The following is a 27,860-nucleotide window of genomic DNA, read 5'->3' as shown; positions in this document are numbered from 1 at the left end:
ATCACAACCTTGCTGACAGTGGAAAGGACTTGGAACACGTGTGGAGAAAGAGCGAGGAGTGCAGTCTTCACCCTCTATGGAAGCAAGCCCCAAATCCTCATCGCTGGACCCACAGAGAGCATCATGATAAAGGCAGAAAAGATTGAAGTGGTCAAGGATTTTGTCTTACTTGGATCCACAATGAATACTCCTGGAAGCAGCAGTCAAGAGATCAAAAGACATATTGCATTCGGTAAATCTGCGGCACAGACCTCCTTAGAGTACTCACAAATGTGGATGTTACTTTGAGGTCAAAGGTACATCTAAGCCGAGATATGGCATTCTCCATGGCATCATTTGCATGTCAAAGTTGGACGTTGAGTAAGGAAGAAAGAAGAAGACACGCTGCACTTGAGTTGTGGAGCTGGAGAAGAATATTGAAAGTACCAAGTGCTGCTAGAAGCACAAACCGATCTGTACTGCAAGACAGCCAGAGTGGGCCTTGGGAGCACCGAGGGCAAGACTTCGCTTTACATACGTCGAACATTTTGTCAGGACAGACCTAGCCCCGGAGAAGGACATCATGCTTGGTAAGGTGCAAGGGCAGCAAAAGGAGGAAGGCCCTCAAGTAGATGGACTGACACAGTGCCTGCTCCCATGGGCTCAGGCACAGGAACAACTGGGCGGCAGGTGCAGGACCGTGCAGTGCTTCGTTGTGTTGTGCGTAGGGTTGCTATGCGTCAGAGCTAGACTGACGGCACCTAACAACATCATATCTATAATGTAGTAGGCTGAGAAATTCTGAGGACACACAAGCTCGTTGTTTGTTGTTAGTACTTGCACTTGAGTTGGTTTTGACAGATCACGACCCTCTGTCCATCAGAACAAAACACCTCCCGGACCTGTGCTAGTCTAATGGTTGTTGCTTTGTTTAACCTCATGCTGCATCCATTGTGTCATTCCATCCTACTAAGGGTCTTCTCCTTTACCGAGCATGCGCTCCTCCTGCGGGGGCAAGCCTCTGCTTAAAATAGTCTAAAGTATGTGAGGCAAAGCCTTGCCAGCCTTGGCTCTAATACGCATTCTAGCTTTCCTTCCTCCAAGACAGACTGGCTTCTCTTTTTGGCCATCCGTGAAACTCTCAGTATTCTTCACCAACACCATAATTCCAATGCATCGATTTCTTCGGTGTTTTTTATTCCGTGTGCAACTTTCACATGGATATGACGTAACAGAAAATACCATAGGTTAGGTGAGACCGACCTTAGTCCTGAAAGTAACATCCTTGATTTTCAACACTTTAAAGATGTCTTGTGCAGCAGAGTTACCCAAAGCAATACCTTAACTGCTGCTAAGATGAGAATGGATTTTGGATCCAAACAAGATGGAAATCTTTGACAACTTCAATCTTTCCTTCATTTCTCATGATGTTATTTCTTGGTCAGGTTGTTAGGATTTGGGTTTCCTTTATAATGAATTGTAATCCACAATGGAGATTGCAATCCTTCTTCATCAGGAAGTGCTTCAAGTCCTCCTCACTTTCAGCAAGCAAGATTGTGACATCTGTGTATTGCAGGTTATTAATAAGTCTCCCTACAGCCCTAATGTATAACATAATGATAAATTCTACTGTTACCCAGAGGTTTTAATTGGCCAATATTAAGATTTCCAGGTCTTTCTTTATTGTCTTAGCCTGAAAGATCTGTCCAAACCTGTCATGCTCATATATTCCTTTTGGTGTTTGAAATGGTGGTGACATAGCTTCTAGCTTTGTAACAATGTACAAGTCATCAAAGCAGGGCAACTGACAGGTGATGGCCCCTGGTAGTCATGTGTGGTCTCATGTCGAAGATTTAGCAAGTAGAACATAACTGTGCCTTACCCCTAGTTTATCTCATAGAAAACTTCAAGAGTGTCTCTAAGTTGTTTTTCCCTGGAATGAACCTTCCACGGTGACCTTGGAAATTTTATCTCGAAGGTTCCAGGGAGTCTACTGCCTTGGGTCCTGGTTGCATGGCCGAGTACCAGTTAGTACACTCCATTCTGCTATGAGAGCGGGACATATAGTTCTGTGATGTTTGCTCCACATACATGTTTGGGTCTATTTTTAAAAGCAGTTAACCTTCCCGAGTGCAGTTCTCAAATAGAATCAGAAACAGATTACACTCAAATTGCCCTCATTTGGCCTTGTTACAAACATATGCAAGTAATTACCCACTACATAATTCAATATACTTGCATTTAAGCCTACTTGATGAAACTATGTAGTTACACTTAATTGGACAAGGAGATGATCAGCTTCATTACAAAATTAAGAATCTTAAGAGATTATGTTAGTGAATAAGTCACCTAGCTTAGATATGTGTATGTGTAATTGGTTGGTAATGGTATCTGTGATTACTACTACTGATAATGTAATCAATATAAGCAAACTGTGGGTTCCACTGAATGGAGCACTCCATTAGCTCAAGTCATTAGCACGGTAGGGAGTACACTTAAGGTCCGGATGTGGAAATGCAGTTTTCCTAAATTTTCATCATTACAGGAAAACGTTGCTAACAAAATGAAAAACAAACAAACAACAAACTTAAAGAATATTTCATGTACTATTAAATGTGTTATTAATATATTATGAAAAGGTTGTAGATGATATCTCCTATTTTGTATACTATTCAGGTGGGATGAGCAGAAGAATTATTTAGGAATTAAAGAAAATACAATAATGAAGGGAAGCAAATGTAGACTGTTAAAGAAACAGAGAAAAACTGTCAAATACAACTGTATCTCTTCCCAAGCCAATGTTCCATCACTTACCTTCTTTCTTCCCTAATTCACCAGAACTTGCAAAGAAATATATATTTAATGGTTAAAATATATATATTTCAAAAGATGATTTAAATTAGATGATATATGCTGATATTGAAATACATTAATCTTATGAGCTTTGTTTTCATCTCAGATCCCAAACCACTGTTTTAAAACCATTATGAAATTCTGCAAATGTGAACACTTGAATCTCCTGAGATCCACGGCTTATAAACAAATAAGTATATTTTCTGTACTATTTTTTAAACAATTGATTTCTGAGTGCATGAAACTTGGGGAGAAAAATAATAATCCTTATACTTTTCTGACCAGACTCTTTCCAGTTTTCATTAATTGATTGTACATTTAAAAACTAATGAACATCCTATTAAATATTGTACAATATATGCAGAAAACATTATCATTGTCCCTTAGGGTACAGCTTTTTTTTTAAGCATTTGCTAAATGTTTAATTAAAGGCTTACCAACTTTTATCTGTAAATCGTTACTATTCATTATTAAAAGCTATTTATAGGTTCTTTATGGAAAAATACTACGCTATAGGATGGAAACCCAAATAGTTCTCTGAAAACCATAGAACAAAAAAGAAAATACAGCAAGGATGTATTGTTGCCAGCCATCCACACGGCAATTTTCTAGATAAAGAAGAATCTGACCGGCAGTGCTGAGCTGTCAAAGGCTCCTGTCCCCTGAAGCTGGCCGCGTGCACGCTGCAGAGGCCACGCAGCTTCCCCTCTTTCTCCTCCACTATTGGGCCTCCCCATTTCTTTTCGTTTGTTTCTCCTCCAGAAACATTTTATGGAGAAACAGACTTGGTGCTTCTTTTATGGACTCAGATAATAACTTTATAACACATTTACTCATGATGTTTAACAATCATAATTCTATCATAATATTAACTTTCCACCTCATTGGATGCAGGGTCTTGAAGAGAATGATGCAAACTTTATCTCTTTATCCTCAAAGTTTAAAGCAGAATCTAGCACAAAATAGGCACCTCATGCATGGGTTTCAATCTAAATTAAACTGTGGATATAATCTCAAAGTTATTTTAAAACAAAGTACATTTGCTAGGTATATTAAACATAGAAATAATGACTTTTTAAAATGTTGAGCATTTTGTAAGGTGAAAAGACAACAGCAGGATTGAAAAAAATTATTAGAGCTATATTCATAACATTTTTTCTAATTTCATTTATTCATCAGAGTGTAAAAGAAAAGGTTAATGCTGCGTAATCAATAGTTTTGAATAGCCAGGTGGCTGCCAAAAAGAAATAGTTGTAAAGTGAGTAAGATAGTAGGGACATTATGCAAACATCTCTGTTCTTTATTCTCTGACTGGTAAAAGACCTACCTAAAAGTAATACTGTGGTTTCCTTTGATACTAGAAGGCAAGAATAGTGTCAGTTGCTCTACCTCCAACAGTCTTCTCCTTGGAGTTTTTGCCCATCTAATTTTCTCCTTTTTTCCCTCACGTTTCATCAAATTTTTTACTTTCTTCATTTGGTGGTTACATAATTTAGTGTCAACTTTAGACTCTTAAGCATGAAGGGGTGGAGTTTAGCCTGTCAAACAGGTCACATCTTGATGACCTCATTTGAAGGCGCTATGGAGATAAATAGCTCCATGGAGGAGGACCCACACTCCTGGCGAGACATGCCTGTTGGCAAGCCAGATGGAGCTACACTGATGCAGCCATAGCCCTGGAGCTGCAGTAACCATGTGGAGGCCCACACCAGCATTGAGATGCTTCCACTGCCACTGGATCCACAAGACTTCCCACCTACTGACCTGTGACCTTCCTTCATTTGGTGTCAGTGCATGTGTCGCATGAGTCAGAAGAGGAATTTATAGACTGGTATTGGAAATATAGGCTAATATTGGACGTATGGACTTGATCTGGACTGGGATGGGATGTTTTCTTAATATATAATTACTCTATTATATAAAGCTCTTTCTTACCTCTATATGAGTGTCCATGGATTTGTTTCTCTAGTCAACCCAGACTAACACATTATGGTACCAGGAGTGGGGTACTAGAGAAACGAATTGTAAAGATGGAGAGTGGATACTTGTTTGACCTTTGCCTCATGGTAGTGTTTCTTCTTTGTGCTTTTCTTCTTTATGCTTTCATTTTATTTTTTTCTTCTTTTCTACTTCTATTTTCTTTTCCCCTTACTTTTCTTTACTATTCTATTTTCTTTTTCCTACCTTCCCTAGTTTAACAATGACCCACACCAGCCAAATCCACCATCAGCTGTGATATACAAGCAGAAAACAGAGGGGCCTGGACACATTCCTATTATCTGTTATTCCCACAGAGATACTGGTGCTGAGTGCTTAAGAGCACACTAGCACACAATCACCAGTTAAATAGGCGGACACCAGCATCACAATTTCTCAAAAGCAAACAACAACAAGACAAACACATTCTTTCAATTCACAATATTAAATAGCTTAAGCAAACAAAACAAAACAAAAATAGCTTAAATATGTGCCCAAAATATAGAACTAAGGAACATTTCTAAGAAGAACTGTCAATGAAGCTAACTAAGAAGGAATTCAAATAACATGACATTTAGGTATTTACAAAGGCTTGAGGGGAAAAAAATCAATAAAGCTGAAGAAGAAATCAAATAAAACATAAAATATTAGAAGAATGCAGGAAAACACAAAATCAAACTTGAAAAATATAAAAAGTGAGCAAACATACGAAAATAGTAAATGGAAATTGAGAATTGCATTATGATTTCTGAAAAAGTAGACTGAAAGGATAAGTAAGATGCAGCAATAGAAGGCTGTATTTGTAAGCATAAATAAACATTTCTCCATACTAATATGTTAGAAAAATAGTCAGAGAAGAAAAAGAAAGTAGAAAGAAAAAAACTAAAGAAAGCCAAAGAATTATGCAGGATACCATCAAAAGGAATAACTTTGTAAGATCAGAATTTCAGAGCAAGCAGATACAACAAAAAGCACAGAGAAAAGTGTTAAAGAGTTATGGGAAGAAAATGTCCCCAGTAGCTGAGAGAACAAAAAGGTATGCCTTCAAGAAGCTGACTGAACTCCAATCAGATAGATGGCTGCAGGGCCAGTGAATTTCTTAACATGACTTTTCTAATGAAAGCTATTGTACCTCCCCTAAAACCTTTCCCTGCCTTGGACTGGGTCAGAAAAGGGGGATGCACTGAGTGGATGCATCTTTGAGAAACTGCTGAAAGGATACTTTCGCTAACCATCCTGTTGGGTATAAGATATGACCCCTTAGGTCAAGCAGGAAAGGGGAACTCATTAGCTGTAAGAGCCGTGAGTGGAGTGCCCTCTGGACGCCGGGATCTCTGCATAGTGAAGCTCCTTGTTTCAGAAGGAGGTTGTCCCATCGAGGAGAAGCAGTACCACCAGAAGCTAGAGCATAGAGCAGCGTGGCAGATTTCCCAGGCCCCGGAGAAACTAACACTGAAGGCTTTGAGGCTGGAGCCTGGTTGTGAAGTGGGTTCCCTCTGGGTCCTTAATGTGGGAAGGTGGATTTGCTGAACCAGGGAATTGAGCTGAAGGCCTGTGAGTTGAGGCTTACAGGAGAGTAGCGTGCCTTTGGGGTATTTATTAGAAGACCTGAAAGAACTGTGTAATGTGTCCTGATGAACAACTCTCTCCTGAACATTTCTTGTATTGCAACCTGTTAACTTGCATTATATACCCTTTAATCATGAAAAAGTTTTGTGAGTCCTGTGTAGCCACTGCAACAAATATTAGAACCCAGATATAAACGTAGATAATGCTGTCTGAATGCCAAACCTACTGCTAAATAAAATTACCAAATATATTATAATCACACTTGGTTAAACCAAAGATAAGGAAAGAATCTGGAAAGAAACTCAGGGGAACTGAAAACTTAACTAAAAGAAAAATCATGAAATTAAGCTCTGATTTCTTGGTAGATACTGCACAAGCATGAAGGCATTGCTATAATGTATATAAAACTTTAAAAGAAAAAAAATCAAATTGCCAACCAATAATTTCAAATACAACAGCAAAACTGGGACACTTACAGAAAAACAGAAATGAAAAGAATGTGCAAAACCCATTTTACAGGAAATACTAAAGGGACTTCTTTGGAAAGAGCTAACCATGCCAGGCAACGACCGGATGTCAGCACACAAGTCAGCATACCCGCAGGGCAATACAGGAGTGTCCTGGGTAAGGCAAACAGCCAAGACTAAAATTAGGGAGCCCTGGGTATCAATTTAAATGAGAGAATTATAAAGTAAAAGAGAAGGAATATATTTTGTACTTATAGAAAGTCCAACTGGAGATGGCATGTCTATTTTAAATTATATTGCTCTAAACTTGGAAAAATTAATTAATAACAAGATAACATAAAGAAAATTAATAAAAATTAATAAACTTCCTCAAAACAATGGCAAAAGGAAAACCATAACAATAGAAGTGAAGAAAGATCAACAATTTAAAAATTAACAAAGTCCAGAAAATTATATGCAAGAAACTAGTAGCATCACATACACACAATAACAGCAATAAATTAATACCCATTGTTAATTACACTCTACAGAAATAGATTAAATGCAATATGTAAGGGATAAAGAGTAACTAAATAGATAAGAAAACGGGGCCTATCAGATACTGTCTTCAAGGAACACACGTTGGATACAAAGACAAAAATAGATTTAAAATCAAGAGATAAAAAATTTCAAGCTAATAAGAATAAAAAAGAACAGGGGATGGGCAATATTAATTTCTGATAAAATATACAAGGGACAAAGCAGCATAAGAGGCAAGCCATTGATTGTATGATGATGAAAGAATCAATTGAACAAGAAGATATTGTCATAATAATTGTCTAGGTCATAAAAAAGTCAATGAAAAAGCCTCAAGAGACATAAATCAAACTCTAACAGAATTGAAGAGATAAACAGAAAACTTGCAAATAGTAGCAAGAGACTTTAATACACCACTTTTAATGAAGACTAGAACAGCTACATAGGAACTCAACAAAGACGCAACAAAACTGAATGCATCAATCAACATGATTTCATACACACATACAGATCACTTCACTCAACAACATACTATACATTCTTTTCCAACACATATGGATCATTCTACAGAATAGATCACATGCTAGGCCACAAAGCTAAATCACAATAATTTAAGAAAAACATCAAATACTATAATGCATCTTTTAAGAGCAAAGTGCTCTAAAATTAGAAATCAGCAATAGAAAGATCAATAAACAATCAACTACACCAAAGTTAAATAATAGCTTTAAATAAAAAACTATCAAATAATAGATATTTTTTAAAACTCCTTAAAGCAAACAAGAATAAAACCTCAATACTCACAGAAAAAGTACTGCTCAGAAAAACAATCTAGCAATAAACACACACACACACACACACACACAAATAACAAAGAACCCAATCACCACTTTAACCCAACATCTCTAATAATTAGAAAAGGAGCTCTATAAAAGGCCTACAATCAACAGAAGAACAGAAGCAACAGATCAGAGCAGATACTAATGAAACATTAAAATAATAGACAGACTCAACAATGTAGACCTTGTTTCTTTGAAAAGATACACAAATCATTGGAAATGTAACAAAGAAAAAGAAGGAAAAAGACTAGTGAAATGGATAAAACCACAAGAGTCAGGTAAAATAAAAGGGATACCCAAAATATGCACAACTGTGCTCCAAAAATGTTTTAAACTATAAAATGTACATATTTATAGAAACACACAACTTACCTAAAGTAATAAAGAATGAAGTAGATATTTTGAACAGAGCCATCATTAAGCAGAAATGAATCCTATTATTAAACTCACAACAGCAGCAGAACAAAAGTCTGTGCACACAAAGTTTCATTGTAGAATCTTACCAACTCTTCAAAGAAGAGCTGACTCTAATCCTACTTGGGCTATTCCAGAGTACAGAAAAAGATGAAATACTTGCAAACACACTTAATGAAGCAAACATACCCATGATATTAAAACCAGGCAAAAGCATCACTAAAGAGGGAAAATCATAGACACATATCCTTGATAAGCATAGATATTAACATTCTCAACAAAGTTTATTCAACAGTACACAAGAACATATTTAAAAATACATCAAGACCAAGTGGGATCCATAATGTTTATTTAAGAATGGTTCAATATTAGGGGGGGGATCAGTTCAATAACTACATTAAAAAATTTTAATTTCCAGAAAATTAATTTTCCTAAATATAACACACACTCTTGATAAAATAGTAATAGATGGGTAATTCCCATCAAAATCTAGGACACATATACAAATCAATGGCCAACATTAGTCACAATGAAGAATCACTGTAAGTATCACACTGTGCACAGGTACTGCACAAGAATGCCCTGAAGGGTCACTTCTATTCACTGTTGTGCTGGGAGTCTTAGTTAGAGCTCCGGTGCAAAAAAGGGAAAATTTAAATCATCCAAATTGAAAAAGTATAAATAAACTCTATTTTCAGATGTTATTATCAATTTGCAACAATAAGTCAAGATTCGTTTCCACCAATAAGCAGAAATCTGAAAAGAAACTCAGGAAAACACTGATCATTTACAATGCTGTTCTTCGTTGCTCTGAGACCATTCTGACACATAGGGAGCCGACGCACAACAGAACGAAACCCTGAGAGTCCTGCGCCGTCCTTACAAGTGTCCCCATGCCTGAGCCCATTCTTGTAGACACGTGCCAATGCCTCGTTGATGTGCCTTCTTGTTTGCTGGTCTTCCATTTTACCAAGAATGATGTCCTTCTTCAAGGACTGGTCTCTCCTGATAATATGTCCAAAGTATGAGAGACAAAGTCTTGCCATCCTTGTCTAGAAGAAGCGCTCTGGCTAAACTTCTTTCATTGTACCAGTCAGTCATCAGCTGCAGTCATCATTGTACCAGTTTTTCATTGTACCAGTCATCAGTACTTTCAATATTTTTCTTTAGTACCACAACTCATTTGGATTAATTCTTCTTCGTTCATCCTTATTCAGTGTCCAACAGTCATATGTTTGTAAGGCAACTGAAAATACTATGGCTTGTAACATCAAAGCCTTTCAAAACTCCAGAAGCCTCGTGCAACAAATTTACCCAAAGTATTATGCCTTCTGATCTCTTGACAGCAGCTTCCATGAGCATTAATTGTGGATCAAAGCAAGACAGATTTTTGACAAATTCAATCTTTTCTCCCTTTACCACGATGGTCCAGTTGTGAAGATTTTCGTTGTCTTGAATTGACTCATAATCCAGAATGAAGACCGCAATCCTTGTTCTTCAAGTGCATCGAGACCTCCTCATCTTCACCAAGCAAGGTTGTGTCATCTTCATACACTAGGTTGTTAATAAGCCTACCTCCAAACCTGATGCTACATTCTCCTTCATAAAAGCCAGCCTCTCTGATTCTTTCCTTAGCATACGGACTGCACCAGTACAGTGAGAGGCTACAACCATTTACAAGAACTACTCAAAGGAAATACTTAAGAGTAAATCTAACCAGAGAAACAAAAGGCCTATACAAAGAAAACTAAGAACACAAATAAAATCAACCCAAAGAAAAATAAATAAATGATAGAGTGCACCATGTTCATTATACAGAAAGACACAGCATTGTGGAAATATCAATAACACCCCAAAAGATCAATAGATATAATGCAAACCTGACCTAGTTTCCAATATAACTCTTTAAAGAGAGGTAAAAACCAATTACCAGCTTTATATGGAAAGAAAAGAGACACTCTAGAGTAAGAACAATACTAAGGAAAAACAAGGTAGGATACATTATACTTCTCAATCTCAAAACCTACTGAACAGCCACTGGAGTGGAAAAAAAACAGAAGGGGAAGAAGAAAAGAAAAAGCCTTTTAGTGTTTCAATAGACTCATAATCAATGGAATGGAATAAAAAAATCCAGAGGTAAATCCATCCGACTATGGATAGCTGGTCCTTGTAAAGGGTCAAAATGCATTATCTAGGAAAAAATAATATTAAAGTGGTACTGACCATGCTGGATACTCATTTATAGAAAAATTAAACTGGGTATATATCTCATATCATACATAAAAGAAATTCAAGATGAATTACAGATGTGAAACCTAGAGCTAGAGAGGTTATCACTGATACCACAGGGACACACATGAGAGCCGTAACACAGAGCTAAATACACGATCAAATGTAAGTGAGAACACTTCAAGAGCAGGAGACACGCTGGATCACTGGGGTCTTCCTAAGAGCAGGCACTGCTGTGCACCCAAGGTGCCACCCAAACATGGAAAGGGAAGCCACAGCCCGGGGAAATGTGTTTGCCAGTACCAACGCAGCAAGGGAACTGATCTATAGAATTTATAGAGAACTTGAACACAAGAAAAAGATAAATAATCCAATAAAAATTAAGAAACCATAAACGGAATTTCATAATGTCAACCAGGAGGCCAACAACCATATGAAGTAATTCTTATGATTATAAGATATTTAAGAAATTAAATCAACACAACAAAGGGATGACTATACTTCAGCATTAATAGCAAAGTTTATAGAAAAAAAAATGTAAAACAGCATACAAAAAAGGCTAGCAAGACTCCATATAAATCTGGTGGCACAGTAAAGTGATGCTGTCACTGTGAAAAATGGCGTAGCACTTCCTTAAATGTGGAAATAGAAATACCATGCGACCCAGCAAGCCATCTCCTTGGAAAATAAAAGCTGTCACACAATAAGAGCTGTGACACACACAGATACATGCACACTCGTGTTCCTGTAGCCCTCTTCAAAATAGCAAAAGCGATGGAGACAATCTAATGGTCAGCAACGGGAGAAAGGCTTCTCTAAGGTACATGCGCACAGTTGAATACTACACAAACTAAACCGTGAACTTGTAAAACACCTGGAGCATGAATAAACCTAGAGGATATTTTGCTGAGTAAAATTAATCAGTTGTAACAGGGCAGGTAAAGTATGAAACCACTACTCTAAAAAGTAAAAAAAATCCACATTGAAAGAAATATTCTTTGATAATGATCAGAGGTTGAGGGCAAGGGAAGGTAGATTACGGACCAGAGGCAGGCATATTAACTACAGTAGAGAGGAAGGCAATGCATAAGAGCAGGGAGAGCAAAAATGACGAACGCTAGCCGGAGTCCCACAGCCAAAGTGAGCAGGTGTAAATACTGTTAATACCCAACCTTGCAATTAGGATGATTTCCAAGTAGATTCAGGATAAGCATGACGGCTGTAAGGTGTGGAAGGGAGACTGGGAGTATACCCGTTAAGTATACTTGTTTGAAAACTGATTACTTGTACAGGCATGTTTACTATTGCCAAAAATACATCCACGAATGTAGTCAAGCATATAGGGGCCAAGTTCTGAAACCTTCTTAGATATAACCAAAAACCTTGAGGGAAGACGTTGCTAGAGCTGTCACACCAGAGTCCACGAAGGCAATGCTGTACATCCCACCTAAAGGAGTAGTGTCTTGTTCTTAAACGCTTTTGAGGGGTCATCCAAGTGAACTACTGGCTTTCCCCCTCTGGAAGAGTGAGGAAGAAATTTGAAGCCATATGGGAATAATTGGATCAATGAACTAGGGGTCACGCAAACACCTGTCTCTGTCACGCTGAGACCAGAAGAACTAGGCCGGCTCTACTACCACTATCGGCTGCTCTGAAAGGGGTCGCATCAGAATATTCCCAATAGAGCAGACGTATGAGGAACACTCAAAATAACAGAAACCACCAGGCTTCCTAATCAGACACAGGTGATTCTGATCATGGCCCTCGGTCACCTGTTAGATCCGGAAATGAACTCACTCCCATGGCGCTCAAGTTTCAGCCAGGCAAGAGACTGTTTTTTTTAAGGAGTACAATAATCCTAGAGATATATGTCCACCTTGAGACTCTAAAAGAGCAGCATCTTCCCAAGGACAACAGCCAGTGGGATTAGGAATGAGGTAGGAATGGGAACAGGCAACAGAGGGAGGAAGTAATCTTAGATCGTGGGAAACGCAATGAATGACATAAAATGTGTACGAACTCTTTAATGAAAAACTGATTTGCTCCGTAAACAATGGCAAAGTAAAAGGCTGAAGTTAAAAGAATTACAATTGTATAAAGAATTGTTAGCAGCAGGGCCTAGTCCTTAAAGAAGGACTTCAGACTTGATAAAACAGTCAGCGTAGAGGAAACACACCCTCAGGGTGATGGAGTGAACCAGTCGCTGCAAAACTTGGCTGAGCCACTGCAGTGATTGTAAAGGAGCGCCCTGCTGGGCAGCATTTCATTCAGTTCTACCTGATGACACGAGGAGCTGGAAGCGATGCAACAGCACCTACCCACTGACTACTCCCTGTATGGCCGCTATGTTGTTAGGTACCCTCACACTGGTTCCACCATCCCTATGCATAACAGAGTAAAGCACCTCCCATCCTGCTCCATCCTCACACTTGGTCTTCTGTTTGAGCCCTTTGCCGCAGTCACTTCACTGTGTCAATACATCTCATCAAGGGCCTTCCTCTTTTTCACCGCCCCCCTACTTTACCAAGCATTCTGCCCTTCTCCAGGGTCTGGTCTCTCCTGACAACATGCCCAAGGTACATGAGATGAAGTCTTGCCAGCCTTGCCTCTAAGGTGCTCTCTAGCGGCACTTCTTCCAGGACAGATCAGTCTGGTTGCTTTTTGAGAAGGGTATGTCACGTCCAATATTCTTCACCAACACCACAGTCAGAATACATGGATTCCCCCCCTTACTCATTGTCCAACTTTACACGCATAGGAGGCAATTGAAAACACCATGGCTTAACTGGAGATCCCCTCATAGAGGGGCTTAGGAGAGGAGATGGGTCAGTCAGGGTGCAAGGTAGTACCGACGAAGAGCACAGCTTTCCCCCAGATCCTGGATGCTTCCTCCCCCCAACTACCATGATCCGAATTCTACCTTGCAGGGCTGGATAGGGCAGAGGTTGTACACTGGTACATATGAGGGCTGGAGGCACAGGGAACCCAGGGTGGATGATACCTTCAGGACCAGGGGTGTGAGGGGCGAGGCTGGGAGAGTGGAGGGTGAGTGGGTTGGAAAGGGAGAACTAATTACAAGGATCTACATGTGACCTCCTCCCTGGGAGAGGGACGGCAGAGAAGGGGGTGAAGGGAGACTCCGGATAGAGCAAGATATGACAAAATAACGATGAATAAATTACCAAGGGCACATGAGGGAGGGGGGAGTGGGGAGGGAGGGGGAAAAAAAAGAGGACCTGATGCAAAGGGCTTAAGTGGAGAGCAAATGCTTTGAGAATGATTGGTGCGGGGAATGTATGGATGTGCTTTATACAATTGATGTATGTATATGTATGGATTGTGATAAGAGTTGTATGATTCCCTAATAAAATGTAAAAAAAGAAAAAGGAAAAGAAAGAAAGAAAAGAAAATGATTAGGGCAAAGAATGTACAGATGTGCTTTATACAATTGATGTATGTATATGTATGGACTGTGATAAGAGTTGTATGAGCCCCTAATAAAACATTTAAAACAAAACAAAAACAAACAAACAAAACAACAACAACAAAAAAGAAAACACCACGGCTTGGGTCGAGCACACCTTAGTCCTCACAGCGACATTTTATAGTTATTGTGTTACCCAGAGATGTGTTAATTCATTTCAGACTACTATCTTTAAGAAACTTCAAGGTTAATACTAGTACGTCAATTTTAGAAATAGACATAGGTTTATTACAATTAAACAAATTGCCAAACTCGCCTTGTTAAAAAGTCAAAGAATGAAAGCCAGGATAGGCGAGAAAGCCCTTATAATATTGCCAAGAAAGCTCCCACACACTGGCCTCCTCTAGTATCACTCGTACCATTCCCTAACACCTGTCCACATGTCACTGTCTTAGAACTTACGACACTCTATTCCACACGCAACTAAACATAGAGCATAATTCCAGATGCTGTGAAATTAAAGCAAGTAAGTTTAGGGAAGGAGAATTATGAGAGAATAGCTTGAATCCTCACTAAACAAAACTGTATTAAGTTAAGGAACAGGTTGAACAACCATAGCAGAACACATCTCAGAATATGGCTGAGAAGAGCAGCAACCTCAGAAGTCCTGAGCAGGAACACATGCGGGAGTTGGAAAAGTAGCAAGAAGACCTTCCTGGGTGGAATGGGAATGAGGTAGGACAGAGGGTGATGGCTACAGAACAAAGAACCTTAAGTAATAAGGCTCGAGTTTGCTTTCTACGTGGGACACAAGGCCACTGCAAGTCTTGTTGGAGAAGGGCGTGGTCAGATTTATTACTGGGAAGGGTGACTCTGGCTGCTGCAGAAAACACACTCAAGTCTGTCACACAGTTTTTCAAGATGAGAGCAAAATGAAATATGATTCCAACTTGATCTCCTCTCTCACTATATGGACTATGCTCATGAGAAAAATAGATAACTAGTGAATGAAGTGGATGTCATGAAAACACAGAACACGATATTTTAAGATAGACATTGCATGATATATCTTTTTGAAATCTTTTTTTAAAGGTGCAGACATTAAACATTTTCCAAAAGCTTATCTACACATTATTTATTGTTGTTCAACTGTGTAATCTAACAAGATATTGAGAAGGTTACTTAGAAGTTGTTTAATAGTGAAGATATTTTAAAAGCATACCCTTAGAAAATTATATATTCTACCTTTAGTTAATCAGCAGAGCTATCCGATGGTTTAAATATGGGAAAATATTTAAAGGAAACTGGGGAAATTATCCATGCAGTGTACTATTCCCAGGCAAAAGGTGATGGAATTCTGCTTATTGGTGAATTTACTGATGTTCTACAAAGCTACCTGGATAAAAAATGGACAAAAAATTCCAGCAGGATTTTGCGGAGGTTGAGTTTAATGCCATCCAGATTCAAATCATTAACCTAAAGATCCATAAGTCATAGGAGACTTTAATTTCCTTTTAAAAACTGCTTTATAGAGAAATGTGTGGAAAACATGAAACTAAAGGAGGGAAAGATATTACTCAAACCAAACCAGTTAAAAATAACTAGGAATATTTCTCCTTGTATAACATTTGAGTGTTGCATTTTTATAGAGATTTTGTTATACTATATATAAAAAATTATATATCATATTAACATCCTAATTTTTTTACATTACTATGAGCTGTTCAAAATTCCCTCATGGATTGAATCTTGGCTACATAAGTTTCCATGAAAAAAAGTAACAGGGCTATTGGCATCTTTATTACTCTTCTACATGTTCTAAATAAATTTCTATGCATGAAATCTCCAAGTTGAGTTTTGAAAATTGGCATTTGGCTTCTGTGATCCCTGAAAAAATCTCTAAGTTTGTGTTTTCAGTCTTTGTCCACCATCATGCGGTGGGGATAGTCACAGTGATGGCCCACAGGAATTCAACCCTCGGTGTGTGTCGAGTTGGAATGAAGTCCTTGAAATCTGAACTTGTAAGCGTTAAGAATTAGGATCAGCATAAATGTGTTTCCCATACACAGGTTATTAGTTGACCCTCTTCCATGGTTTCTCTGACAGCAGTCATTCCTTAATGGAAATCTTTACTTCTCTACTGGATTTGATCAGAAATAAATAACATGATAAGTAAAGGTGTAAGCACAGGCTCATGGAATCAACAAAACGGGTAGCAGATGTCCAAAGCATATAACATGTGCAAGCCAAGCAGATAAGATATAGGGAAAAGAGAACATCAGAGTGGAAGGGAACTGGGAGCGACTAAATGAAACTAACATTTAAAAAAATGTTGAATGCAATAACAGTTATATTTTCTGGTTCATTTTGGACCCATCAGTTATAACTTCACAATCAGCTCTTATTGACCACATGAGAATGGTAGTCATCTGCACTATAATCAGGTGGCTCATGACATTATCCGATCCTGTACAAAGTTAACTTACACTTAGCGTCATGTTGAGCATACCCTTGAAATTGTACTATGGTATTTAGAACAGCCCTCGCTCCAGCTGGGAACCAACAGCAGTGGTTCAATGAACTAAGAAGATGCAGGATCACAGGACAGAAAGTGAATATGGACATTTTAAAGTATGATTTTAAGAAACAAGGATCATGGATATCTGGGAAGGGCTCACCACCAAACATTACAAAACAAAAGAGTGAAATCTTTCCAAGTGACTTAAAAGTACTATTTCTTTTGACTACCTCAGGCCTTAATTTTTTTAGCTACCAATTTCCAAATAAAATGTTTGTGCTAATGCCTAAATTCAAATGTAAATTGCATTTGACAAATGCTAGTTTTTAATAAATTGCCTTTATTTTTGATTATTCAAATGCACTTGCTATGATAAAACCAAATTTTAAAAGCAACATAATTTAGCATCTTGGTAAATGAAATGAAAACAACTAAGTGGAGTACAAAGATAAAAGTTCACAGAATATAAAACAAAAAGGATTTGTGAACCCATATAAAAAACAATTCCAAAATTAAGTTCCTTCTTCAAATTAAATGAAGAGATTTATTTCATTATACACTCAGGCTTAATGGGTTCAAATCATTGGACTAGTATAGCTAGTGCTAAAGTTATTAATAGAAATACATCATAATCTGTTCCAAATGCTACATACAGTCCTGGCTGTAGTAAAATAATAGTAATAATGTTGAAGAAAGTGCAACTATTTCAGTATCTGAAATAGCCACCTCCGCAGATTCCATTAGAACAGAAACACGGCTCCTACTTGTGGAATCATTTTCCTTCTAATGATGCAAACTATTTGACTGATCAAGGGCCAACTTATGGCAGTATCACAGTGAGCCATTGAAAATGTGTCCGAAACTTCTGGATAATAAACAAACAAGTTTCACTAGTCAGGATCTATTTTTAGAGACAAAGCAAATGGTAAAAATGATAAGGCATGGCTACTGTATTCTCCATGGCTTTGCATATTGTTTTATTTGCAAAGCAGTCAGTTTTAAGCCATCCAATTCTCAATTTTCTATGGGCAGATTTAGCAATCGGTGAGACTCAAATAGGAATGAGAAACAGGGGAAGAGTTCAATGAACAGAGATCATATTTTGGGTCTTAGCATAACTCACAAACTGAAAACATGGGGTGGGGGTGTCATGAAGTACATATTTATTTTAGAAATATATATATAGTGAAAATTGCTCTGATGGAATGAATGATGCCTCAAATGGGCTTCCACACAGAAGGAATGGGTACAGAGGGTGGTGGATTAAAGGAGGCACACCTGAGTTAACTATTACTGATGCAGAGGGATGGATGCAAAAGAGTTCACTACATCTTCTGTCAGCTTTTTCATATATTTGAAATTCTTCATAATAAAATGTTAGACTGTCAAGTGGGAAGTAGTTCTAAGCTTTCTGTGTATGCCGGGAGTAGGCATCATGATGTCATCCTAAGGCATATGTTTAAAAGTATTTGATGAATATTATCTTCAAGAAAGTCAATCATTTCAATCTTGCTTTCCTCCTTGACAAAATGGGCAAATGATATTTAGCTCTCATGGTCATTCTAAGGGTTAAAAAATCACAAACAGAGGAGTATTTCTTATATAAACTGTACAGCGCCTTAAGGCTGAAGGAGCAGAACTAGAACTTCTGCGACCATGTGCTCTCCATCTGCATTCTGACCTTGATTTGTTCCCTGCACTGAGCTACTAAACTCGTGGGTAGATCCCAGCACATCCATTCCCTGCTTAGGGACAAATTACCAAATGGTAGTGTAATTGCCATGGGAAAATTATGACTCTGTTCTGAATTATCTCCATCATAAATCCAAAACCAGTCAAACAAGCTCTGTCACCAGAGCGACAGGCCTGCTCTATAGTGACAAGAGTCCCACATACAAGTGCCCATAAATCCGTGAGTACCACCGCCCTCCAACGTCATCCTGAAGCAGGCGTTCACGTCAGATGCGGAAAGCCAGGCTGGCAGCATGTTGGGCACCACTGTGGAAACAATGCAAATGAGGTGATAGACAGCCGTCAGCAAGAGAAAGCCCCTTCATCTGCCTCTTGTCGACTGTACACGTGGCTGCAGGAAGCTGTTTGTTTGCTTCTGCATATTTTTCTACTGCATTGAAGGGGGAGGGGAGAGGGCGTATTACAATTAAGAAGCTTAATAGGCACTCGGGTCTCTTTCTTTTAACTTGAATCATTTCTGTTACTAGAGGTATAAAAGCCTGTCGAAGAAATAAACTTCTCTCAAGCAATCACAGTGAGGGACATGACAAGGACCAGAGAAGGACACATCTTTGTGCGAGTCCTTATTTTCTTCTCTAGTCTTGGGGGAATGTTCATCTTGACTTAACAGAGAGATGAAACATCGACTATAATTCCTCATGATGTACAGAGGTATTTTCCTGCCTCTCAGAATGTTATACTCTATTTCAAATTAGAGTTAAAAGCCACCCAATCCCATTGCAGATGAAATGTGGGCAGTAAAAAAGATTTTTTCTATGGGAGAGCGAGGCGGGACATCAACTAAAAGGCGGGTTCTGTTGAAAAGCTAGCTGGGCTACCCTGAATTCAGCGGTGAGGAGGAAGGTATGCTGGGTAGTTTTTGTTTGTTTTGACACTTTGCTCTCTTTCTTCAGGGGTTCAAGTACAGAGAAAGGGTAAAGGTACACCCATGGCTGAGCTGTGACATGTACACAGTAGACGCTGCACTGAAACAATGCTATGAAGTTACTTGAGAACTTACACCTGCAAAGGACTTTGTATTTATACCTCACCATTTTATATTCTTAGAATTATTATACACTGGAATAGTGTTTAAATCAAATCAAATTAAGCAAAAAATACATGAAGTTTCTCTATCACCTGGAGATTTTTTTTCTAGGTAACAGTAACTAAGAGACAATTTATAAATCTCTCCAGGCAAAGAGGGATGAAGGGAAATTGCTTTCTCTAGCAAGAGTTTGCACTAGACTACAAAACTAACGGTTGATATTTCAACCCACTCAGCACAGCCATGAAGAAAACTACGGCGACCTGTTTTTGTACCATCGATGGAGGTGAGAAAATTGCTCTCTGACCAGCGGAATGGCAACATCTCTACTGTATCTCAATTTAACATACAATTTTGTTTCTGAAAATACACTATTTATATAGAAATTTTATTAAATTGGGGATCTTTAGGTTAGGAATATAAACCATAAGCTTTCTTTGATTTTTCTTTAATGCTGATGATATTCAAATAAAGTTTAGGAAAGAGTAATGATTATGATGTTCTAACTCAATGATGAATAACAATTCAAGGACATTAATGGTATGGATTTACTATTTTCTATCAGTGACACTCATTAATTAAAATAATCATCCTTCGTTACTATCTGAAAATTATCCCTCATTACCATTTGTAAGAGGTAATTTTCTAAAGTAGAAGCATCAATAAAATAACAAAGAATGACAAAAATACAATCTAACAACAGTGATATGTGCTCATATTCTAAATATGAAAATCCAAATAAGTATATATCTTTTTAAAATTATCAAAATATCTTATATTTTCCTGAAATAATGGTATATAATTCAAGATTATTAATGAAGTTGCAAGTCACATGAAATTGAAAAGATGAGGGGGTGTAGGGAGGGAGGGGAAAAACGAGGACATGATGCCAGGGGCTTAAGTGGAGAGCAAATATTTTAAGAATGATGAGGGCAATGAATGTACAAATGTGCTTTACCAATTGATGTATGCATGGATTTTGATAAGAATTTTATGAGTCCCTAATAAAACGATTAATAAAAAAAAGAAATTGAAAAGGTGAGAAAATACCGTCAAGTTAACTGAATCATATTTATAAAAGGTCTAAAATATAAATTTAAAACAAAACAATATCATTATTATTTAACACACAACACTGGAAAAACAATAATTTTTATAAGACTCATATAGTAATAAGAAAAAAGATGACTGATAAAATAGTTCATTAAAAATTATAGTTTTAAGAAAAAAATGCAAAATTCATAGAACCTAAGTGGCTAAAAATCACCATAACACGTAGACTCACTGTTATTTTGTTCTAAAAGAAAATATCTCAATTAAAATATTATAAAAGAATCAATTTATTCTTTCTTACCTGATTTATCAGTAGTTTAACCAGTATCCACTGAATCCTACAAGCATTATGAATAAGCCAGGTATTTACACTTTCTATAATATCTCTTGTCTTTATGGAGCTTTATTTATTGACTTTTAAATTTCTTTCTTGGTATAAAATTTTATTTTCATTGTTCCAAAGGACAGCATTGATTCTGCAGCTCCGGGAGATGCACATATCTGATCAGAGCACACAGGAGCAGATGAAGGGGCAGGAGGAGAGAGTGGAACACAGCCTGGCCCACCAGGCCGTGAGGATGATATTCCTGAGTAGAGCAGCCAATCCACAGAGAGGACAACATGGCTAGCCCCACTACGAGACATAATGCCCCTCAGTGACCAAGGGTGATACAGGGGACAGCACCGGAGACACAGTGTGTGAATTGCACCTGACCTGATCCCACCACACTGAGGCAAAGCACTGGGGGAGTGCAGCAGAACAGCAAGAGAATGGAGAGGCAAGGTCCCCAGGGAATGCTGAAAGTGGACTTTGGGGCCAGGGCGTGGTGCCCCAACAGACTGGACTGGAAAACGCTCCTAAGGGCCAGCAAACGATCCCTGAACTAACTACAACCTTTTCTCTTGAGAACTGTTTTGTTCTGTTCTTTGTCAGTGTTTTTTTTTTTTGTTTTGTTGTTTTGTCTGGTTGTATACTGTTGCTCTGTTTTCCTCTTTCTTGTTTTCGTGCACGTTAGAGTCTCCACAGGTCTGTCTGAATAGGACAGGCAGGATGAACTATCTGGAGGAAAAACAACGGGACCGACAGTTCCGGGGGGACTTGGAGTAGGGGGGTAGGGGGGTAAGGAAGTGGTGTTCACAAACACAGGGACAAGGGAACAGCATGGGACCCAAAATGGTAGCAGGGGGGGGGGAGTGGCAGGCCTGGTGGGTAATGATCAAGGGTAAGGTTGCGTAGAGAAGAGGTATACTCTAACCCAGGTGGTGACGAAGCATGGTAGTAGGGCAGGAGGAAAGTCAAGGGAGATGGAGGAAAGAGCTAGGAGTCAAAGGGCATTTATGGAGGTCTAGACAAAGACATGTACATGCAAATATATATAGGAGGATAGGGAAATAGATCTATGTGTCTATATTTATAGGTTAAGTATTAAGGTGGCGGAAGGACCTTGGGCCTCTACTCAAACACTCCCTCAATGCATGAATATTTTCTTTTATTAAATTGGAACTCTATGATGCTCACTCTCCCGACACAACTGCTGGAGCCAAAGTCGGTGAACAAGTAAATGTGGTGAAGAAAGCTGATGGTACCCGGCTATCAAAAGAGATAGTGGCTGGGGTCTTAAAGGCTTGAAGATAAACAAGCGGCCATCTAGCTCAGAAGTAACAAAGTCCACATGGAAGAACACACCAGCCTGTGTGATCAAGTGGTCCCAAGGGATCAGTTAACAGGCATCAAAGAACAAAAAATCATATCATTGGCTGCACACCTCCATGATAGGATCGCTGAAGACAAATGGGTGCATAAGCAAATGTGGTGAAGAAAGCGGATGGTGCCCAGCTATCAAAAGAGATAGTGTCTGGGGTCTTAAAGGCTTGAAGGTGAACAAGCGGCCATCTAGCTCAGAAGCAAAAAAGCCCACATGGAAGAAGCACACCAGCCAGTGCAATCACGAGGTGCCAAAGGGACGAGGTCTAAGGCATCATGCAAAAAAAAATGATGTGTGTGTATATGTATATATATGTGTGTGTATGTATGTATGTATATACATACCATATTGAATGAAGGGGGAAGTGGAGACCCAAGGCCCAAGTGTCGGCCAATGGAGATCCCCTTATAGAGGGGTTTAGGAGAGTAGATGGGTCAATCAGGATGCGAGGTAGTACCGATGAAGAACACAGCTTTCCCCCAGATCCTGGGTGCTTCTTCCCCCCAACTACCATGATCTGAATTCTACCTTGCAGGGCTGGATAGGGCAGAGGTTGTACACAGGTACATATGAGGGCTGGAGGCACAGGGAATCCAGGGTGGATGATACCTTCAGGACCAAGGGTGTGAGGGGCGATGCTGGGAGAGTGGAGGGTGAGTGGGTTGGAAAGGGGGAACTTATTACAAGGATCCACATGTGACCTCCTCCCTGGGAGAGGGACGGCAGAGAAGGGGGGTAAGGGAGACTCCGGACAGGGCAATATATGACAAAATAACAATGTATAAATTACCAAGGGCACATTAGGGAAGGGGGAGCGGGGAGGGAGGGGAAAAAAAAAAAGGACTTGATGCAAAGGGCTTAAGTGGAGAGCAAATGCTTTGAGAATGATTGGGGCAGGGAATGTATGGATGTGCTTTATACAATTGTATGTATATCTATGGATTGTGATAAGAATTGTATGAGCCCCTAATAAAATGTAAAAATAAATAAAGACTTAAAGAAATAAATTTTAAAAATTTATTTTCATTGTAAGCTTTAAATTGGAGTTTCATAATTCAATGACTCAAGGATGCCATCAGTTTTTCTGGTATGTGATAATGTGATTACACGTATGATCATGTATCTACTGGAATTTTTTTGCTAATAAACATCTGAGTAAGCCTGAATGTTCCTTTTTCTTCATCCTAAAATCCAGTGTGTTCAACAGAAAATATCTTAATTTTAATCCTCTTGTTTGGTTTTCTAAAACACCTGGTACCCTTTCAATATACATATGTACATACTTATTGTAAGAACACTGAGCTTCCAGGTATTAAATGTCTTTACCATTTGTATCTCCTCTTCATCTGACATTTCCAGAATTATCAAGTGTGTTGCACACACACAAATGATGCCTCTTTACATAGTCATTGCATAATGATGATTACCTATTTCCTACTTAATTTATCTCAACTATCGGAGACATACTCTATATATCCTTTTGGTGTTCCTTGTGCTTATAGTATTCTTAGATTTTATATGATTCTCTTCTAATGCTAGATCAATTTTATTCTCCTTATCAGAGTATTTAATTTTTCTATCCTTGCTTCAAACTCTCATTTTTGCTTTTTTAAATAGTTTTATTAGGGGCTCATACAACTCTTATCTCAATCCATACATACATCAATTGTGTAAAGCACATTTGTACATTCATTGCCCTCATCATTCTCAAAACATTTGCTCTCCACTTAAGCCCCTGGCATCAGGTCATCTTTTCCCACCCTCCCCACTACCCCCTCCCTCATGAACACTTGATAATTTATAAATTATTATTTTCTCATATCTTGCCCTGTCTGACGTTTCCCTTCACCCACTTTTCTGTTGTCTATCCCCCAGGGAGGAGGTCACATGTAGATCCTTGAAATCGGTTCCCCCTTTACAACCCACCCTCCCTCTACGGTCCCAGTATTACCACTCATACCACTGGTCCTGCAGGGATCATTTGCCCTGAATTCCCTGTGCTTCCAGTTCCTATCTGTGCCAGTGTACAACCTCTGGTCTAGCCAGACAGACTTGCAAGGGAGAATTTGGATCATGATAGTTGGCGGGGGGGGTGGGGGGGCAGGGAGGGAGGAAGTATTTAGGAACTAGAGGAAAGTTGTATTTTTCATCAGTTCTACATTACACCTTGACTAGCTCGTCTTCCCCCCTCCCCCCAGACTCCTCTGCAAGTGGATGTCCAGTGGCCGACAAATGGGCTTTGGGTCTCCACTCCGTGCTCCCCACCTCATTCACTATGGTAAAATTTTTGTTCTGATGATGCCTGATCCATTCAACACCTCGTGATTGCACAGGCTGGTGTGCTTCTTCCATGTGGGCTTTGTTGCTTCTGAGCTAGATGGCCACTTGTTTACCTTCAAGCCTTTAAGACACCAGATGCTATATCTTTTGATAGCTGGGCACCATCAGCTTTCTTGCCACATTTGCTTATGTACCCATTTTTCTTCAGCGATGGTACCATGGAGGTGAGCACACAATGATATGATTGTTTGTTCTTTGATGCCTGATACCTGATCCCTTCAGCACCTCGTGATCACACAGGCTGGTGTGCTTTTCCATGTGGGTTTTTTTTTGCTTTTGAGCTAGATGGCCCCGTGTTTACCTTCAAGCTTTTAAGACCCCAGACGCTATATCTTTTGATAGCTGGGCACCACAAACTCTCATTTTAATCTCTTAGAATTAAGAGAGGGATACTTTTAACATGTTCTGCATGACATTTGTAGTTGTGCTGAATCATGATTTTAGCTCTCCTTGTTAATAATTTTCCCCATAGTTGCTAGGTTTTTATGCTAGTTTATGCTTAAATATCCTTTGTATTTGACGGGGAAAGTCTTCTTTAATAGAAGTGGTTGCTGAACAATTATGGCTAAAGAGCAATCATGTAGAATAGTTTGAAGCCAATGCAGTTTACATCAAGGGTGTTATTTCAGACCTAGTTCTAATCAAATCAACGGTTCCATCTGTTTAGAGGCATATTTCTGCTCCATAGTCCCATTTCAGAATATGCTGGAAAGCTGTGTGATTCACAGTTCAACCCTGTGTATTGCAGGTTATCACGGTGGTGATTTAGCATGTAATTGTTTCTCTCCAGCTGTCTCAATTAATGGTTGCCAAGTCAATTGCCATATACACACTTCTTCCACATTCCACCATTTTTGCACCCTTTTTCTTGTAAAAATATGGGGTTTGTAAATCTCTTACAGGCTTGACTGCTTCCTGCTCTTCCATGTGTAGAAAGATTTCACCATGTAGTCCATCAAGATTTCATTCTTCCACACAAGGCCTTCTACTCCTGGAGACCTCGGTGCTCAGTAAACTATAGAGAGGAGACCCATAGATTCTTGTATCTATTCTCAGAATCCTTTTGACATTTTGACTAGAATTCACTGTATTTTCAGTCGTTCTCCTTTTTTTGGTCTGTTTTGATAGCTTATAGTTTTTGGTGCCTGTGTATGAGCGTAGCAAAAATATTTGTTTTATCTTTTCCATTTATTTTGTCACTAACGGTGAGTCATGGGGTAAGTAGAAGAGAACAAAATCATGTAGCATTTCACTTCCCATAACTGAAGTCCTTAAAAGGCAAATAATCAAACCACTACATATATTTTAAAAGTGAAGCTAATAATAATTCTATGAAATTTGTACCAAAATTAGCACACTCATATATTCTGGTAGCACATTCAGTTGGTATGAATCAGCTGACTCTTTACCAAAAATCATTTCTCTTTTCATCGGGAGGAAATAATGAAACTTCAGTTTTAAAACTTCCTTTAAAATAAATGATACCATGTGATTATTGCCTACATGAGTCTTTACCATGTGATTTCTGTGTATTGTTTTTTGTTTTGTTTTAACTACATGACTGTTCTCATGTGAGACTTTGGGTCTCTGCTCAAGCCCTGCCTCAACACAAGAACACTTTGTTCTAACAACCTGGAATTCTGTGAGGCTCACCCTCCTGGTGTAATGCTGAAGTCAAAATGGGTGCATAAGCAAATATGGTGAAAAAAAGCTGACGGTGATCAGCTATCAAAAGATACAGCATCTGTGGTCTTAAAGGCTTGAAGTTAAACAAGCAGCCATCTAGCAGAGAAGTAACCAATCCACATGGAAAAAGCACACCAGCCTGTGTGATCACGAGGTGTCAATAGGATCAGGTAACAAGTATCAAAAGACCCAAAATAAGCAACAAAAAATATGTTGAGAACAAAGGGGGTCAGAGCAGAGACCCAAAACCTATCTGTAGACAATAGGACAAATCCTCACAATAGGGTCCCAAGAAAGGGAGGAGTCAACAAGGGGGTAGGAGAGCACTGGTGAAACACACAATATTCTTCTGGTTCCTTGAGGCTTACTTATCCCCAACTATCATGACCCCAGTCCTGCCTTTCACTGTGGGCCAGATCACAGCATGAACACAGGTACAGATAAGACCTCATGACACACTGGATCCAGGTCAGATGAAACCATCAGAGACAGAAATGAGAGTAGCGATACCAGGGTGGTAGGGAGAACATGAGGAGAGGTGGGAGGTAGGGGGGACCAGTCACAATGATTGATACATAAACCCTCACCCCCAGGGGAATAAACAGCAGAAACCATTGGTGTAAGATATAAAAATAATAATTATTTATAATTTATCAAGGGTCATGAGAGGGGAAGAGGGGGAAGGAGGGAAAAAAGAGGAGCTGATACCAAGGGTTGTAATAGAAACTAAATGTTTAGAAAATGATGATGGCAACATACGTACAAATATGCTTGATACAATTCATGTACGGATTGTTATAAGAGCTGTGAGAGCTTCCAATAAAATGATCTTAAAACAACAACAGCATAAAAACCCCACATGCTTGTTCTCATGTGAGTCTCTTTTAAGCTGCTGTATTAACAACTACCAGATGTTTCTTCGTGTCTGATGTCCTTCTAGCTGGTTGGAATGGAGACAATACATCCCAACGAACTTTTGGAGTGACTTGTTAGCAGTCATTCCTGGAAGAAAGTCTACATGATCCATAAATAGATCCAAGAATGGATATGGAGCTCCCCCTTAATCCTAGCTCTAATCTAAGATCAATTAGTTCTCATGACATGACCCTGTAAGATACTTGTCCTAAAGAAGAAAGCAAAGAAGATATGGTGCTATACCAAAGTGTGGTGAAGAAATTTGATAGTGCCTGGCTATCAGCTAGAATGGCATCTGGGGTCTTAAAGGCTTGTTTCCAAACAAGCAGCCATCTAAGTGAGATGTCAACTAAATCCACAAGGACGAAGCACACCAACACCCGTGCCCTAAGGACTGTAAATTATATAATCCAAAGCAAAAGGAGGGAATGATATCAGAACTTACATTGTGAGATTCAGGTTTGCAGAAGGCGACAGATGACAACATATTTTTGAGATCTATAACTAAGCCTCCAGTGAATTCCCTCTAACCATAATAAACTGGATACAAAGAGAGAGTACTGGAGAGGTGACATAGCAGATTAAACTGACAAACC

General features: G+C 38.9%; 1 protein-coding gene across 6 annotated transcripts in view; it reads right to left on the bottom strand.

Moving 5' to 3' along the window:
- Positions 1-27,860, bottom strand: part of LOC142450412 (thyrotropin-releasing hormone-degrading ectoenzyme-like) — a 496,691-nt gene that overhangs the window by 176,912 nt on the left and 291,919 nt on the right. Inside the window, exon 11 of one of the 6 annotated variants that reach the window (XM_075552299.1) lies at positions 17,293-18,783. The exons of the other annotated variants lie outside the window; for them this stretch is intronic. The gene's annotated coding sequence lies outside the window, so the exon portion shown is untranslated. Of the gene's footprint in view, positions 1-17,292; positions 18,784-27,860 lie in introns of those variants that run through there. 6 annotated transcript variants of the gene reach the window in all.

This window comes from Tenrec ecaudatus, chromosome 6 (assembly GCF_050624435.1).
Source record: "Tenrec ecaudatus isolate mTenEca1 chromosome 6, mTenEca1.hap1, whole genome shotgun sequence".
NCBI lineage: Eukaryota > Metazoa > Chordata > Mammalia > Afrosoricida > Tenrecidae > Tenrec > Tenrec ecaudatus.
The sequence above is the reverse complement of the archived record's forward strand: the minus strand, read 5'-3'. Positions and strand labels throughout refer to the sequence as shown.